Source organism: Dendrobates tinctorius, unplaced genomic scaffold, assembly GCF_039654945.1.
Source record: "Dendrobates tinctorius isolate UK_male_01 unplaced genomic scaffold, ASM3965494v1 ptg000120l, whole genome shotgun sequence".
NCBI lineage: Eukaryota > Metazoa > Chordata > Amphibia > Anura > Dendrobatidae > Dendrobates > Dendrobates tinctorius.
The window spans coordinates 5,928,822-5,947,681 of record NW_027361788.1 but is presented as its reverse complement, the minus strand read 5'-3'; the positions used below and the strand labels follow the sequence as shown (position 1 = coordinate 5,947,681).

Genomic DNA, 18,860 nt, shown 5'->3' with positions numbered 1-18,860 from the left:
TAGCTTTCTCAACTAATAGTTTTCCAATACTTTTCTGACATACTGAGTTTTTTTTAATTATAGAAATCCAGGGCTGTAAAAGCTTCAATAACAATATTTCACATGGATAGACAAGAGTAGGCCGAGCAGACTGGATCATCTCACACATCGAAGAGATTGCATACAAATTCCAGATGAAACAACATTTGCAAGAATTTTGTCTAAATTCTACCTCAATTTGTCAAAAAAACTGGTGTACATGCCTTGTTTCAGGCAGCTATGAAACATTTCTAGAAATCAAGTCATGTCTTAGAGAAAAAAGGAATGGCCTAAATGCCCCAAATTGCCTTAAAAGTTTTGCTCAAAACCTTGGTCCAAAGTGAGTCTACCAAGAGCTTACGTGAGGAAAAGATTAGTATCTAACATGTCGAAGAAGACGTGCTAACTACTACACAGCTTGGACCTGTGATAAATCTGGCACAGCTTCTACCGTAATAATAAATCTGCCAGAACATACGCAGTCCAGTGCTTCTCCCACTGATTGTGATTGGTTGGTCTTTTTTAACGTGCATCTTCAATAGAAAACAATCTTTACAGTGCTGTGAGATCCTACTTTGCAGTAGCTTTGTGGAGACTTTTATTCAAAGCTCAACTAGTTGTAATGCAAACTTTCCCCTTTTCTTAACTCATTTTCAGGAAAGTAGCACTAAATGAAATGCTACATACATTTAGGTCCAGAAATATTTGGACAGTGACAAGTTTTTAATCTGAGGGTATTCACTTCCTAGTTGGAGTAAGGGTTTAACAATTACAGCTCTTTACTATGTAGCTGCCTCATTTTCAAGGGACCAAAAGTAATTGGACAATTATCTCAAAAGCCATTTAAAGGGGTGAATGGGCTATTCCCTCGATAATCCATCATCAATTAAGCAGGAAGAGGGTCTGTAGCCGATCTCAGGTGTGGCATTTGCATTTGGAAGCAGTTGCTGTGAACCCACAACACGCAGTTCCAATCGGTCACAATGGAAGAGAAACAGACCACCATTAGATTGAAAAAAAAAAAAAAGAAATCCATCAGAGAGAAGGAGTAGCCAAATTAAAAGTTTGCTACATTCTGAAAAAAAATAGTGCACCGGTGAGCTTAGGAACTAAAAAAAGCCTGGAGCCATGGAAGACAACAGTGGTGGATGATTGCAGAATCCTTTCCATGGTGAAGAAAAGCCCTTCTCAACATCCACCCTAGTGAAGAATACGATCCAAGAAGTTGTTTCAGTATCTAAGTCTACAATAAAGAGAAGACTTCATGAGAACAAATACAGAGGGTTCACCACAAGGTGCAAACCATTAATCAGCCTTAACCCCTTCACCCCCAACCTGTTTTCACTTTCCTGACCAGGCCAAATTTTACAATTCTGACCACTTTCATTTTATGTGGTAATAACTCTGGAAAGCTGCAACAGATCTCACAGATTCTGAGACTGTTTTCTTGTGACATATTGTACTTCATGACAGTGGTAAAACATTTTTGATATGACTTGCATTTACTTGTGAAAATATCTGAAATTTGGCAATTTTCAAACTTTTAATTTTTAGAACCTTAAAGCCCTTTCTGCCATCCGACGTACTATCCCGTCCATGGGACCTGGGCCCCTATGCCCATGGACGGGATAGTACGTCGGCGCGATCAGCGGCGCCCACGTGGTGAGCGCCGCTGATCGCGGCCGGGTGTCAGATGATTATCACAGCTGACACCCGGCACAATGTGTCAGGGGCAGTCACGGACCGCCCCCGACACGTTAACCCCTTGCACACCGTGATCAAACATGATCACGGTGTACCGGGGGTTAAAGGGAAGCATCGGCAGGGAGGGGGCTCCCTCCGTGCTTCCCTGAGCCCCCCCACGGCAGCGTAATGTGCAGCGCTGCTGCGGGGGGCTCCTTTCCTCCAGGCCCCCGAATCCAAGATGGCGACGGGGGCCTTCGGGGGCCTGAGGAAGCCTTCTGCAGTGCCTGTGTCAGATCTCTGATCTGTCACAGTGATCTGTGTTGTGACAGATCAGCGATCTGTCACAGGACAGTGATGTCCCACCTGGGACTATTTAATAAAGTAAAAAAAAAAAATAAAAAAAACTGTTAAAATAATTAAAAAAAAAAAAAATCGCCAAATAAATTTGAAAAAAAAAAAAAAATATTCCCCCAATAAATCCATTTTTTGGAAATAATAAAAAAAAAATAAAATAAAAGTACACATATTAGGTATCGCCGCGTCCGTAATGACCCGCCCTATAAAACTGTCCCATTAGTTAACCCCTTTAGCGAACCCCTTAAAAAATAAAAATAAAAAACGAAGCAAAAAATAATGATTTATTATCATACCGCCAAACAAAAAGTGTAATAACGCGCGATCAAAAAGACGCATATAAATATCCATGGTTTTGGGGGTCCAATTTCTCCTGTTACCCTTGGGAAAATGAAAAAATTGGGGACTAATTGATCATGTTTCTGGAAAAAATACGATTTTTTTTATTTTCATGCCCTGGCATTATAAACTTCTGTGAAACACTTGGGAGTTCAAAGTGCTCACCACACATCTAGATAAGTTCCTTGGGGGGTCTAGTTTACAAAATGGTGTCATTTGTGGGGGGTTTCCACTGTTTAGGTACATTAGGGGCTCTCCAAAGGCAACATGACACCCGCAGACCATTCCATCAAAGTCTGCATTCCAAAACGTCACTACTTCCCTTCCGAGCCCCGACGTGTGCCCATACAGTAGTTTTCTCCCACATATGGGGTATCAGCATACTCAGGACAAATTGGCCAACAACTTTTGGGGTCCAATTTCTCCTGGTACCCTTGGGAAAATAAAAAAAATGGTGACTAAAAGATCATGTTTGTGGAAAAAATACGAATTTTTTATTTTCACGCCCGGGCATTATAAACTTCTGTGAAGCACTGGGGGGGTCAAAGTGCTCACCACACATCTAGATAAGTTCCTTAGGGGGTCTAGTTTCCAAAATGGTGTCATTTGTGGGGGGTTTCCACTGTTTTGGTACATCAGGAGTTTTCCAAACGCGACATGGTGTCCGATCTCAATTCCAGCCAAAAACGTCAAATGGCGCTGCTTCCCTTCCGAGCTCTGCCATGCGCCCAAGTAGTGGTTTACCCCCACATGTGGGGTATCAGCGTACTCAGGACAAATTGCACAATAACTTTTAGGGTCCTGTTACCCTTGGAAAAATAAGAATTGAGGTTGAAAAGATCATTTTTGTGGAAAAAATATGATTTTTTAATTGTATGGCTTTATGTTATAAACTTCTGTGAAGCCCATGGGGGTTCAAAGTTCTCACCACACATCTAGATAAGTTCCTTAGGGGGTCTAGTTTCCAAAATGGTGTCATTTGTTGGGTGTTTCCACTGTTTTGGTACATCAGGGGTTTTCCAAACGCGACATGGTGTCCGATCTCAATTCCAGCCAAAAACGTCAACTGGCGCTGCTTCCCTTCCGAGCTCTGCCATGCGCCCAAATAGTGGTTTACTCCCACATGTGGGGTATCAGCGTACTCAGGACAAATTGCACAATAACTTTTACGGTCCTGTTACCCTTGGAAAAATAAGTATTGAGGGTGAAAAGATCATTTTTGTGGAAAAAATATGATTTTTTAATTGTATGGCTTTATGTTATAAACTTCTGTGAAGCCCATGGGGGTTCAAAGTTCTCACCACACATCTAGATAAGTTCCTTAGGGGGTCTAGTTTCCAAAATGGTGTCATTTGTGGGGGGTTTCCACTGTTTTGGTACATCAAGGGTTTTCCAAACGCGACATGGTGTCCGATCTCAATTCCAGCCAAAAACGTCAAATGGCGCTGCTTCCCTTCCGAGCTCTGCCATGCGCCCAAATAGTGGTTTACCCCCACATGTGGGGTATCAGCGTACTCAGGACAAATTGCACAATAACTTTTAGGGTCCTGTTACCCTTGGGAAAATAAAAATTGGGGTGAAAAGATCATTTTTGTGGAAAAAATATGATTTTTTAATTGTACCGCTGTACGTTATAAACTTCTGTAAAGCCCTTGTGGGTTCAAAGTTCTCACCACATATCTAGATAAGTTCCTTGGGGGGTCTAGTTTCCAAAATGGGGTCACTTGTAGGGGGTTTCCACTGTTTAGGTACATCAGGGACTCTCCAAACGTGACATGGCGTCCAATCTGAATTCCAGCCAATTTTGCATTGAAAAAGTCAAACGGCGCTCCTTCCATTCTGAGCTCTGCCATGCACCGAAACAGTGGTTCCCCCCCACATATCAGGTATCTGCGTACTCAGGACAAATTGCACAATAACTTTTGCAGTCCAATTTCTCCTGTTACCCTTGGTAAAATAAAAAAAATTGAACCTGAAGTATTTTTTTTATGAAAAAAAGTTAGATGTTCATTTTTTTTTAAAATATTCAAAAAAATTCCTGTGACGCACCTAAAGGGTTAATAAACTTCTTGAATGTGGTTTTGAGCACTTTAAGGGGTGCAGTTTTTAGAATGGTGTCACTTTTGGGTATTTTCTATCATATAGACCCCTCAAAGTGGCTTCAAATGTGATGTGGTCCTAAAAATAAAATGGTGTTGTAAAAATGAGAAATCACTGGTCAACTTTTAACCCTTATAACTTCCTAACAAAAAAAAATTTTGGTTCCAAAATTGTGCTGATGTAAAGTAAACATGTGGGAAATGTTAGTTATCAAGTTTTTTGTGTGCCGTAACTCTGTGATTTAAGGGCATAAAAATTCAAAGTTGGAAAATTGCGAAATTTTCAAAATTTTCGCCAAATTTCCGTTTTTCTCACAAATAAACGCAAGTTATTTGAATGAAATTTTTACCACTAACATGAAGTACAATATGTCACGAGAAAACAATGTCAGAATCACCGGGATCCAGGATCCATGGAAGCGTTCCAGAGTTATGACCTCATAAAGGTACAGTGGTCAGAATTGTAAAAATTGGCCCGGTCATGAACGTGCAAACCACCCTTGGGGGTGAAGGGGTTAAAACAGACATATGTTACACAAAATAATAAATAACGTTTCCCAGATGTCTACTTTACATCAGCACTATTTTAGAAAAAAAAATTTTTTGTTAGGAAGTTATAAGGGTTTAAAGTTGACCAACGATTTCTCAATTTTCCAACAAAATTTACAAAGCCGTTTTTTTAGGGACCACCTCACATTTGAAGTGAGTTTGAAGGGCCTATACAACAGAAAATACCAAAAAGACGCCATTCTAAAAAAAATGCACCCCACAAGGTGTTCAAAACCACATTCATGAAGTTTATTAACCCTCATGTGCTTCGCAGGAATTAATGAAATGTGGAAGGACAAAAATGAAAATTTTACTTTATTTTCAAAATTTTTTTTTTTTTCAGACCCAAATATTTTTTATTTTTGCAACAGTAACAGGAAAAAATAGACCCTACAATTGTTGTGCACTTTCTCTTGAGCATGCCGATACCCAATATGTGGGGGAATAACACTGTTTGGGCACACGGAAGAGCTTGAAAGGGAAGGCGCGCCATTTGAGTTTTTAAATGCTAAATTTGCTGGAATCATTAGTGGACACTATGTCACATTTCAAGAGCCCCTGATGTGCCTAAACAGTGGAAATCACTCACAAGTGACATCATTTTGAGTAGTAGACCCCTCAAGGAAGAGGGAACGGAAGAGAAGGAGCGCCATTTGACTTTTTTAATGGAAAATTTGCTGGAATCATGAGCAGATGCCATGTCACATTTGGAGAGCCCCTGATGTGCCTAAATAGTGGAACTCCCCTACAAGTGACCCCATTTTGGAGACTAGACCACTCACGGAAATTTTATAGATGTGTGGTGAGTACCTTGAACACCCAGAAGTCTCACATAAGTTTATAACGCTGAGCCATAAAAAAGAAAAACAAAAAAAAAACACATGTGTTTCTTTGCCCCAAATTTTTTATTTTCACAAGGGTAACAGGAGGAAATGAACTGCAAAAATTGTTGAGCAATTTCTCCTGAGTACACCAATACCCCGTATGTGGTTGGAAACTACTTCTGAGGCACAATGCAAAGCTCAGAAGGGAATAAGCGCCAGATATTGCTGGACTGATTTGAGGATGCCATGTCACATTGGTAGAGCCCCTCAAGTGCCAGAACAGAAGAACCCCTCGTAACTGACCCCCATTTTTACAAACTACACCTCTCAATGAATTCATCTAGGGGTGCAGTGATCATATTTATACCACAGGTGTGTCACAGACTTTTGTACCATTGGGCAGTGAAGAAAAAACAATTACAATATTACCACCAAATTTTTGTTTTAGCCCGAGAGTTCACATTTTCACACTGGGAAATGGGTAAAAATGGCACTAACATTTGTCCCACAATTTCTGCTGAATGTGGAAATAACCCATATGTGGCTGTACAGTGCTGCTTTGCCACACAGCGAGACTCGGGAGGGTCAAAGTGCTATTTTCCTCACAAGCGCAGACTTTGCTAGAATATTTTGTGGACTTCATATACAGAGTCCCTAAGCACTAGAAGAGCAGAATCTCCCCTCAAGTTACCTCAATTTGTAAATTATACCCCTTTGGGAGTTTATCTACAGGTGTAGTGACGTTTTACTCAATGAGTGTTTTCCAGAAACAAGCAGCAGTGGATGTTGCGGAAGGAAAATTGCAAATCTGCCATTGCAGTGCCCAGTAATTTGTAGTGCCTAGTAATTTGTAGTGAACAGTGCATGGTAGTACTGGTCCAGTACATGGTAGTGACCAGTACATGGTAGTGACCAGCTCATGCTTCTGGAGACATGCACCTGCAAGTTAGGAGGGCTCTCATAGCTACAAAAATGCCAAACAAATGGATGCTAACTGTGGTTTATACACACACTGTGGGGTTCAGAAGTGAGGGAAGCATTTGGATTTGGGAGTGCAGAATTTGCTCAATTTCATTTGGAGTGCGAGGAGCTATAGTGCTTATCCAGAGCTTTTGTATTACCAGTAAGATGGAAGCCCCCTATATTTCCATTGACAGATAATGGACCTGAGTGAGGACTTGTTTTTTTGTGGATTGATTTGAACCTTTTGTTGGGAACATTTTCCATAACGTTTGGTATCATATTTATCCTGCGCGTTACAGTGAGCATTTACATCAGGGTTTATATCTAAATCTCCTAGTGATGTGATTCAGATGAAAAACTCAAGGGAGGCACTCACTATAATGAGGCAGCAGAGTTACTCTGGACTCAGTGTGGCCTCTGTCCAGCTGTGTCCTTAAGTTCGATTTGCTGCGGCTTTGGTCCATGTTCCCTAGGGTTTTGGTTGTGTAGTCTGATATTATTCCCAGGAAGGTATAACAGAGCGAGGTCTATTCAGGGGGCAAATAAGGAATGAACCAAGGGCAGTGTCTCGTTTTATGGCGAGGAATGGGGCGATGGTGGTGCGCCACTTGGAGTTGGAATCTGGAGAAGGGGAATTTTGGAGGAAGGACAGGATTCATCTAAACACTGCCGGGCTGGACATGTAGTGTTTGGCGGTACAAGAAGGCATCGAAAAATGTCTGAAAGTGTGGAAGGACATAAATGTTTTAAGGGATCAGAACATTTATGTTGATGGCATGGGGGGAGGTCCTCGAAGTTAGTGGTGCTGGAGATTGACGGATCAGAGGGGGGGATCTCAAGAGGTCCTGGACTTTCCCCTGGGTGGATTCAAGTGAACGGGTAGTTAAATAATCCCACGGAAGGGATTAAAGGGGACCCGTGATAGGTGTCTCTGAGCTGGTGCTTAACGGCTAGAGGCAAGACTCAACCTGGGGCCAAGTTGGGATTATGAGGTTTATGGTTTGGGGCTTCGAGGACCGCCACCTTCTGGGATGTTGTGTTTAAAAAAATTTGTATTAAATGTTAAAAAAAGGCTGCTGTGGCCAATTTATACAAAGTAAGTTTGGAATGTTTTATTGTTTTTTTTTCTTAATAAATTGAGGTTGGGTTAAGAGGCTAAGGGGTATAGAAAACGGGTATGGAAACTCACGAGTCACGAATACCTATTTGACAAGTTATTTTGGCTAGATTTCTCAATATTGCTCCCTCAGCAGGGAGAAAGTAAAGGACTGAAGTATTTTCCGACGCTAACCTAGATTAAAGTAAACCAAGTGTGCAGTCTGAAAGTCAATGAATCTTACAGTGCCTCTTCAGAGAGAAAACTTTAACTCTATAGCGCTACCTGTTGGAAGTACAGTTCTCATACTTTGCACTGACGAGGGCCAATAGCCCGAAACACCTTGGCTGCAAATTGAGATTCTGAATTTGCTTTTATCCTAAGTCATGTAGCAAGACTCGTTAAAGGGTTGATTGTGAATTACAGGACCACTACTTCCAACAGGTGGCACTATAGAAGTGCTCTTCATCTCTGAAGAGGCAATTTGCATATTAAATTTTCCAGAGGAGTATTGTACGGCGAATAAACCTCCTTACCTTGACAAGCCAAAGTTGGTATTGTCACTCTCCACAAGAAACCTTGCCCCTTAGGCCCCTGAATCTTATACCAGCATTGAGTTATTTTTTTCATTCTAAGCTAGAAACCAGAATTTACACACTGAAGTATTTACACACTGAAGTATTTACAGATGCTCCAATTTTGATATAAGCCTAAGGCAACTTCACGGCAGGAATCGGCTAGGACAATTTTTCCTGTCCTGCTCTCTCCTGCACATGCTTACTCGGCTGGGCCAATTTGCTGTCCTCCTCTCTCCTGTGTATGCTTACTTGGCTATCGCAATTTGCTGTCCGGCTCTCTCCTGCACATGCTTACTCGGCTGGGACAATTTGCTGTCCTCCTCTCTCCTGTGCATGCTTACTCGGCTCGGACAATTTGCTGTCCGCCTCTCTCCTGCAAGTTCACTCGGCTCGGACAATTTGCTGTCCAGCTCTCTCCTGCGCATGTTTACTCAGCTGGGACAATTTGCTGTCCTCCTCTCTCCTGCGCATGCTTACTTGGCTGGGACAATTTTCTGTCTTGCTCTCTCCTGTGCATGTTTACTCGGCTGGGACAATTTGCTGTCCTCCTCTCTCCTACATGTGCTAACTTGGCTTGGACAATTTGCTGTCCTGCTCTCTCCTCTGCATGCTTACTCGGTTGGGACAATTTTCTGTCCTGTCCTCTCCTGTGCATGCTTACAGACTTTCACATCGCTGGCTTATTTTCCAGGCGCTCTAAACACAGGCAGAACTGGTATTCCATGGGACATAATGTACTACGTCTGCTAATGTGACCGTATCAGCTGGTGTTGTTTAGGATCCTGATCCTGCAATTGTTCTCTTCCTGGTGAATCCCAGTCACATACTCTCATGCATTTTTAGCATCCTTCAACGATAATGTGAACAAAGCCACAGTCAGTACAAGCTGATGCTTGTGACCGGAATGCATTTTATAGTACATTTATCAAGGATCTCCCCTTATACGATAGCATTAGCATTTGGATGACACATTAGGGACAATATGTGCTGTTCAGAAAAGCCAGACATACTATTCTGGGCTGTTGACTTTAAAATACCCACCTTTAGCCAAGGCAATAAAAATGTCCCCAAGTATAAAAACTTGCGCAAATAATGAACCGTCTGCCTGTAATTCAGAGTATTTTTTCCTTCATTTTCTAATATGAAAAAAGTCAGCTAGAATCTGTTGCTATGACATATCAGAGGTTGATCTTATGTGGATTTCGCCTTTAATAGCACACATTCACTTTACTGGAAAACTACATAAATGCCATTCTTATTACTGGATTATCTCTTTACAAGTGGATGTATAACTATCTGGATCATGGTCTACTCTAAGAGGTAATATTTCTCCTTGTGGAGAGTGACACACCGGCTCTGGCATGCCAAGGTAAGGAGGCTTATTCGCCGTGCAATGCTCCTCTGGGAAATTTAATATGCAAATTGTTTCTTCAGAGAGAAAGAGGATTTGAACTCTATAGCGTATTAGTGCCACCTGTTGGAAGCAGTGATACTACAAGTCACTATTGACTCTTTAACAAGCTTGGAAATGTGACTTAGGACAAAAGCCAAATCAGAATCTCAGTTTGCAGACACAGTGTTTCAGGGTTGTAAAGACACGGGGGGAGGGTCAGTGGGTGCTCTCGTCACAATAGCATACAGAACAGTCCCAGCAAACTCCCAAGATGGTGCAAATTACAGAGTCTTACCCTTCCACTAACTCACCGGGATTAGAGCTGCTGCCAGGGCCCCTACAGCGAGGAGGTAATGACAAGCTTAGGAAGCTCACCGAGAGCAGTGAGGTATGTGGCCAGGTGACCCGATTGTCCCAATCTGGATTCTTTAAAACGTCTCTAGGGTTTCAGTAATGGTCAATGAAGCAGTCCTGTGTCCTTCCAGCTGGGGCCGTAGTCACATGAACCAGATGAAAAAGTCTCTATATATAGTTCACAACTGGCCTTCAATCAGCATCCAGTGGTCAGAGAGAGATGTGAATATGGCCAACTTGCATTGTTTGATTATGTAATTTATCTTCATAGTTTTTCCTCCTCTGTTTGGGAATGCCAACAAACTGTCTAGCATGGACAATGCATGTAATCTACATAATCAACATATCAGAAAACATCATTGTTCAGTGGCTATGCATTACTGTTTTGCAAAGATAAAATAAACTGTAGGAGATAATATCAGAGGTAAATGTTCGTCCTACAAGAAGAATCAACACTTCAGACAACAGTTTTCTATTCTGGGCCTACACAATTTATGTCTGGCATAATTAAGAGAATTGCTGTTTCCTCACAGAGGTACTGCCCCTCATAAGCCCAAAGCTTGAGAACTGATTTGGCTAGGTGAGAGGTTGTGGGCTGAAGTCTAAGGGATATAATTTCTCCTTGTGGAGAGTGACTGTCATGATCCCAGTGCAGGTTTTGACCTGCACGTCAGGGGTTAATGTCTTGAGCTCAGTGCAGGCTTGACCTGCACGCCGGGGGTTAATTATTGTAGCCTCTCTATGGCTCAAGGAGAGCTTCTTATAGCCCTGGGAGACTGCAATCCCTGTCAGTTATACTTTTGCCTTTGGCCGAGTGTGGTGACCCCTGTGTGTCTGTGCCTTCTGATTGTTTTCTAGCTTGCTTATATGGTTCTGACCCGGTTCTGTGCCCTGTTGTGAGTTTGTCTCTTGATTCTGTACTGTTTATCTGCTTCTCTGGTTTCTGACTCATTGCCTATGTCCTGACTAGTCTCTGATTGCCTCTCTTGTACTGTGCTGCTATCTCCGTGTATGACTCATTGCTTACGTTCTGACTACTCTCTGCTTGTCCCTCTGGTACTGCGCTGCCCTCTGTGTATGACCCCCGTTTGTCTGATTTGAGGATCCATGTAGTAGAATCCTGCACGTATCTCCAGCAGCAGGATGCTAAGCACCGCCCCCTGCAGTCACATGATAGTAGGTCCTTCACTGCTTTCTACCTTCTGTGACAGAGGCCCTGTGAGCCTGGAGAACGCATCGTCACCACTGCTGCTACGCTCCACAGGTATCTTTTGGCACAGGTTTTTACTCAGGACATGCGCACTGGCTTAGTGAGCAAGTGCAGTGCGGTGTTCCTGACAGTGACATACCGGCTCTGGAATGCCAAAGTAAGGAAACTCATTCACCATGTAATGCTCCTTTGGGAAGTTTAATATACAAATTTTCTCATCAGAGAGAAAGAGGAATTAAACTCTATACCACCACGGGTTGAAAGCTGCAATCCAACAAGCCACTATTGACCCCTTAACGAGACTTGAAATGTGACTAAGGACAAAAGCCAAATCAAAATCTCAATTTGCAGACACGGTGTTTTGTGATATTGCCCCTCATCATTGCAAAGTATGAGAACTGATTTGGCTAGGTAAGAGAAATATCCAGATCATGGAAGACAATCACAGCCTTCTTCATTGAAACCTTTATGCGCATGCCCCCAGGGAAAGATGGTGATTGCATTAAACCTCGGGGAGGAGAGGCATGTCACTGAAAGATGACCTGTCAATCACTGAAAGAAGGCAGGCACAGGGTCAGAAATAGGGAAGAGAGGCAGCAGAACTGTAAGTGCACTGCGCGACCACTGCACTTGTGGTTCATTTGCGTAAGAATTAAACAATTCATTTCTAGCAAACGTAAACCAAGATTTCTAAGACAAAGCTGTGGATTTTATCACCATTACAGTGCCTTTACATAGATAAAGTATAAAAACCTGATGACAGGTTTCCTTTAAAAGAAAAAAAAATCAAGACTATTTGCAAAATTATTCTTTTTTTGCACTACAGCAATAAAATTGTTGCAAAAGCATAGACACTCTAAAATCTAGTATGCCTAATTCTAACCTTTAGTAACATTGAATATGCTGCATTGCCAACTGACTTTTCGATTGATGAGAACTTACAGTGTAGCTACACTTTATGTATCTATGGCTAGAGCGTAAAAATATTTGCAGAAGAAACGGTACAAGCTTCTGCTAGCATGGCTTTTACTTGATATAGACGTGGAATGGAGAGACAACCGACTTAAACAGGAAAAAAAAATAATTCTGAATATCATTCTGGTATAGTGGTTCTTAAACTCATTAGTATTATCCATAAGAGTGCATTCATTTGTCCTAAAACTGCACCAATTTTTCACCCAAGTCCTAAAAGAAAGCCAAATCAAACAGGCGTCAAAATTATTAGACATTTTTTCTTTTAAAGAAAATGATTCCATAGCACATCTGTGAGTGGCAAAAGTATGTGAACCTTTAGGGTTAGCAGATAAATCTGAGGTTGTAATTAGAGTCTGGTGTTTTCAATCAATGGGATGACAACCAGGTTTGAGTGGGCGACCTGTTTTAGTTAAAGAGCACAAAGCCATCAACGATCACTGAATTTTGGCCGTTGCAGCTGAAAAGAGGAAATCGGTAAACCGCGCCTATCGACGTGCGAATTTTGGCTCATTTTTCATCACTTTGAAATCTCTTTGACAATAACAATATGGAAGAGGCCAGGAGCCATTTGGTGAGCTGCATTTCTTGCTACATGTTCACAGACTTACCAGTGGAAAAGACAAACTTCACATGCCACAAATGCAAGCTTGTGTCCCTGTTGGAGGAAAAATTGCAAAATCTCGAAAAGAGGTTAGCTACATTGAAGATCATTAAAAAATGTGAAGAGTTCTTAGGCAGAGCAGAATTATGTCTTCATGTTACAGAAAGAGAAGATATTCGAAGTGCACCTGAAGAAACAGAGGACTGGAAACATGTGACCCAGAGAAGCAGGAGGATCAGGAGGCAGTCAGCACCCATACTGCTTAGGAACCAGTACCAGGCTCTTACGCAGGAGAACAATGAAGAAATACATCAGGATAAGAATTTGCCCACAAACAGCAACCTTGTACGCCTTCAGAGTCCTCCTGGATGGAGAAAGAAAAATGTTGTGAAGAAGAAACGGAGAGTGGTGGTCATGGGGATTCCCTGTTGAGAGGAACAGAGGCCACTATCTGCAGACCGGATATAACCTCAAGAGAAATGTGCTGTCTTCCAGGCGCAAAAATTAAAGATGTGTCTGACAGGATATCAGGACACTTCAGACCTACAGATGACTACCCATTCCTGCTAATACATGTGGGGACAAATGACACAGCAAGAAACGACCTGGAAACCATCTACAGTGACTTTGAAAACTTAGGTAAGAAAGTGAAAGAACTGGGAGTGCAGGTGGTCTTCTCTTCCATCCTCCCAGGGGATGGCCATGGAACAAGGAGGTGGAACAAGATTCTGCAGATGAACAACTGGCTACGTCGATGGTGCAGTCAGCAAGGATTTGGATTTCTGGATCACGGAGTAAATTACCTATACGATGGACTACTTGCTAGAGATGGGGTGCACCTTACGAAGACTGGAAAACATGTATTTGGAAGTCGCCTTGCTACACTCATCAGGAGAGCTTTAAACTAGAACAATGCGGTAAGGGAAGCAAAAGGCCAGAAAAAGCCATACACCTGACAAATGCTATTGAGAACACTGCTATTAGAAGTGGAATGAAAAAGGGGGAGACAAGGCGCTTCCAATGCGTAAGTCTGTATAGAAAGCAGATGAGTGCACAGCAAATGTTAGGCTCACCTGATAGGGTTGTGAGAGTCACAACACCTATAATCGCATAAAACAGCTGCAGCAGTCTGCACGAGGTCCAAGGACTTGGCACAAAGAGAAGGCTGGTAGTGCAATAAGAGACTGCGCTGCTGTAGTAGAATTCAAGATATCTTTATTGCCAACGTGTTTCCTGAGCCAGTCCGAGCTCACTTCATCAGGGCATGTCCTGATGAAGTGCACTACCAGCCTTCTCTTTATTAGAAGTGGAATGGAAGAACAAAGACAAAAGAATCTAAATAATAAAAATATTGCACAAAGAGAAACCAATCACAAACTAAAGTGTTTCTATACTAATGCACAAAGCATGGGTAACAAACAAGGAGAATTGGAACTACTAACACAGGAAAAGAAATATGATGTCATTGGAATCACTGAAACTTGGTGGGACAATACACATGTTGGAATACAAGGCTAGAAGGATACAACTTATTTGCTAGAAACAGACTTGATAAACGAGGAGGAGGTGTCGCATTGTATGATAGAAACGCGTATATCTGCACAGAGAGCCAAGCTTCAGAGACTGGGAGTTCTGTGGACACTGTTTGGGTAAGAATACAAGGACAGAACAATGGAAAGGACACCATTGTAGGCATTTACTACAGGCTGCCTGTGCAAGCTGAAGATATGGATGAACTCATTATGCATCAAATGGCCAATTCTCCAAAAAATATGACATAGTTGTCATGGGAGATTTCAACTATCCTGATATTTGTTGGGAATCTCTCTCAGGCAAAACTAACAGGTCAAGGAAATTCTTATCCTCTCTTGCTGACAACTTTATCTTCCAGAAGGTAGGGGAGAAAACAAGGGGATCTGCTACCTTGGATCTAATCCTTATAAACAGGGAGGAAATGGTTGAGGAGGTAAAAGTGGCAGGGACCCTAGGAGGCAGCGACCATGCTATTTTAGAATTTTGGATAACTAGAGGAGTTAGACCTGTGAAGACTCAGACGTCAAGGTTAGATTTCAGAAAGGCAGATTTTGAGGGATTCAGAAAGAGAAATGGAGGGATCCAATGGCTGGATATCCTTAAGGACAAAAATGTTCAGGAAGGATGGGAAATCTTGAAAAATGAAATTCTCAAAGCACAATTGTTAACAATTCCGAAAAGAGGGAAGAATAGGAAGTATTTAAGGAAACCAGGATGGATGAACACAAAACTTAAGCACATGCTAAAAAGGAAGAAAGAAATGTTTATAAAATGGAAAGAGAGAAGCATATCTAAAGAAGAATATAATGCTGTCTGCAGAACTTGCTTGCAGGGCACAAATCAGATTACTAAAGATGACAATGAATTGAGGCTTGCAAGAGACGTCAAAAGCAATAATAAAGGATTTTGGGGATATGTCAAAAATAAAAGAAAAGTCAAAGATGCTATAGGATTTTTACAGGATGAAAATGATGAAATGGTAAGACAGGATGTTGAGAAGGCCGAACTTTTAAATTCCTATTTTGCATCTGTTTTCTCTCAGAAAGGAAATGTAACATCAACTGTTCTTCACAGTCCTATTAAGGGAATAGAAGAATCCAGGATATCTATAAACAGAAAGATAGTGAGGAAACAATTAGCTAACCTAAATGAATTCAAGTCTCCAGGTCCAGATGAATTACACCCCAGAATACTGAAGAAGATAGCAGAAGAAATTTTTGAACCATTCTCCATAATCTTTGAAAATTCTTGGAGAACAGGAGAAGTCCCAGAAGACTGGAGAAGAGCAAATGTTGTTCCTATCTTCAAAAAGGTGGAAGGTGGACCCAGGCAACTATAGGCCGGTGAGTCTGACTTCTATACCAGGAAAGATCTTTGAACAAATCATTAAACAACATGTATGTCAGTACCTGGATAAGAATGAAGTGATTAAACAGTCAGCATGGGTTTATAACTAATAAGTCATGTCAGACTAACTTAATTTCCTTCTATGACAGAATCACTGATTGGGTGGATCAGGGAAATGCTGTAGATATAGTATATCTTGACTTCAGCAAAGCATTTGACAAAGTATCTCACACAATCCTTATTGAAAAAATAGCCAAGTATGGAATCGACAAGGCAACTGTTAGGTGGATTCATAACTGGCTTAGTGATCGGACCCAAAGAGTGGTTGTAAATGGCTGCACATCCACAGTTGGATGAATGTCTCAAGTGGGGTACCACAGGGCTCTATCCTGGGCCCTGTATTGTTCAACATCTTTATCAACGATTTAGATGAAAGAATTGAGGGTAAACTGATTAAATTTTCTGATGACACAAAGCTTGGAGGGATAGCTAATACTAGAGAAGAGAGAGAGAGAGAGGATTCAAAAAGATATAAATAAACTGGAGCAGTGGGCAGCAACTAACAGAATGTTTTTTAACAGGGAAAAATGAAAAGTACTACATCTGGGCAATAAAAATGAAAAAAGCATATACAGAATGGGAGGAATAGGGCTAAGCAACAGCACATGTGAAAAAGACTTGGGTATACTAATAGATCACAGACTGAATATGAGTCAACAGTGTGATGCAGAAGCAAAAAAGGCAAATGCAATTCTAGGATGTATTAACAGAAGCATACAGTCTAGATCACGTGAAGTCATTATTGCCCTCTACTCCACTTTGGTCAGACCTAGTCTGGAATACTGTGTCCAGTTTTGGGAGCCACATTTTAAAAAAGACATCAACAAACTGGAGCAAGTTCAGAAAAGAGCGACCAGCATGGTGACCGGTCTGCAAACCCTGTCTTATGAGAAAAGGTTGCAGGATTTGGGAATGTTTAGCTTGCAGAAGAGAAGACTGAGAGGAGACTTACTAGCTGTCTACAAATATCTCAAGGGCTTTCACATTGTAGAAGGATCATCTTTATTCTCATTTGCACAAAGAAAGACTAGGAGAAATGGGATGAAACTGAATGGGAGGAGACACAGATTAGATATAAGAAAAAACTTTTCGAGCAGTTAGAGTGATCAATGAGTGGAACAGGCTGCCACGAGAGGTGGTGAGTTCTCCTTCAATAGAAGTCTTCAAACAGAGGCTGGACAGACATCTGTCTGGGATGATTTAGCGAATCCTGCTTTGAGCAGGGGGTTGGACCAGATGGCCCAGGAGGTCCCTTCCAACTCTACGATTCTATGATTTTAAGTGTGATATTCACAACATGTTTGTGGAAGTGCATTATGGCAAGAATGAAGGAGGTTTATGAAGATGTCAGAAAAACGGTGGTTGATGCTGGTAATGGTTACAAAAACATGAAGAGTTTACACTCCACCAATCCACAGTCCAGCAAACTTTATACAAATGGAGGAAATTCAAAACCTTTATTACCCTCTTCAGGAGTGCTCAACCAATAAAGATCACTCCAAGAGCAAGACATAAAATAGTCTGTAAAGTCCCAAAGGAACCCAAGGTTACCTCTAAGCAACTAAAGGCTACAAATGGATTTCAAGGTGAAAGCAACTGCTCCCTAAAAAAAAGGCTGCTGTACTCAGTCTGCATTTTACTAAAGATCATCTAGACAAGCCAAAAGGCTATGTGCACAATATTTTGTGGATGGATGAGATCAAAATAGATCTTTCTGGTAGAAATGAGAAGCTGTAATATGTGAAGAGTGAAAAACACCATAACAGCAGAAAAATCTCATACTATTTGTGAAACATGGTGAAGGTAATATAATATTTTGAGTCCGTTTTCCTGCACCAGGGCCAGGATGGTTGTCATTATTGATGGAGCAATGAATTCTGAATGATACTAGCAAATATTAAAAATAAAAATGTCAGATCATCAGCCTATGAAGTGAATCTCAAGAGAACGTGATTCATGCAGCAAGACAAAGACCCAAAGCTCACAAGTCATTCTGCAAAAGAATAACTAAAGAAGAATAATGTTAAAGCTTTTGACGTGGTCACATCATTGCTCGAACCTTAATCCCTCCTATATAAATGTTGTGGTAGGTCCTGAAGTAGGACATTCTTGGGAGAAAACCTACAAACATAACAAAGTTGCAGCTGTTTTGTAGGGAGGAACGGGCTAAAATTCCTCTAAACTGATGTGCAGGATCAACCAACAATTACTGGAAATGTTTACCTGCAATTATTTCTGAACAAAGGGGTCACACCAGATACTAAAAGCAAAGAGTCAAATACTTTTGCCACTTACAGAGATGAGATCTTGGGTCATTTTCCTCATTTAAAAAAAAAATGACAAAGTCTAATATCATTGACTCATTTGTTAGATGCTGTTCTCCTTACCTACTTTTAGGACTTGTGTGAAAATTGGATGTAGTTTTAGGTCAAATTTATGCAGAAATATGGAAACTTCACAAACTTTCAAGCACCACTGTAGATCTATGCTTATATTATTACGTGGCCTGGCACAGGAAGCTACTTCTAGCTTCAACATCCCCGGAGATTGCAGCTACATGTCCCTAAACAGTTCCAGACGGCAGCATTACTTAAATGCAATTCATCCCCTAAGCATGACACACTGAATGTAATATCTCCTCCTTCATGAGTCGCAGCTACAACACAGACACAACAAGCAGGACCATGCACACATTACTGCTAAGAGAAAAGCATTACCATACATGAGATTGCACAACAGAAAAAATAACTACAATTTCAGCTGCCATTTACATTAAAGTTTCCTGCTTTTGCCAATTTAGACAGTTCTACTATGGGGTAAAGGTCTGTGCAGGTCATCTACTCCAATCAGACCACATGTCCAATTATGAAACTGGGAACAA

The 18,860-nt window shown here is 41.3% G+C and overlaps 1 protein-coding gene across 5 annotated transcripts in view; it reads right to left on the bottom strand.

Moving 5' to 3' along the window:
- The window catches only part of NEK6 (NIMA related kinase 6), a 247,120-nt gene that overhangs the window by 117,070 nt on the left and 111,190 nt on the right, over positions 1–18,860 (bottom strand). The window lies entirely within an intron of this gene.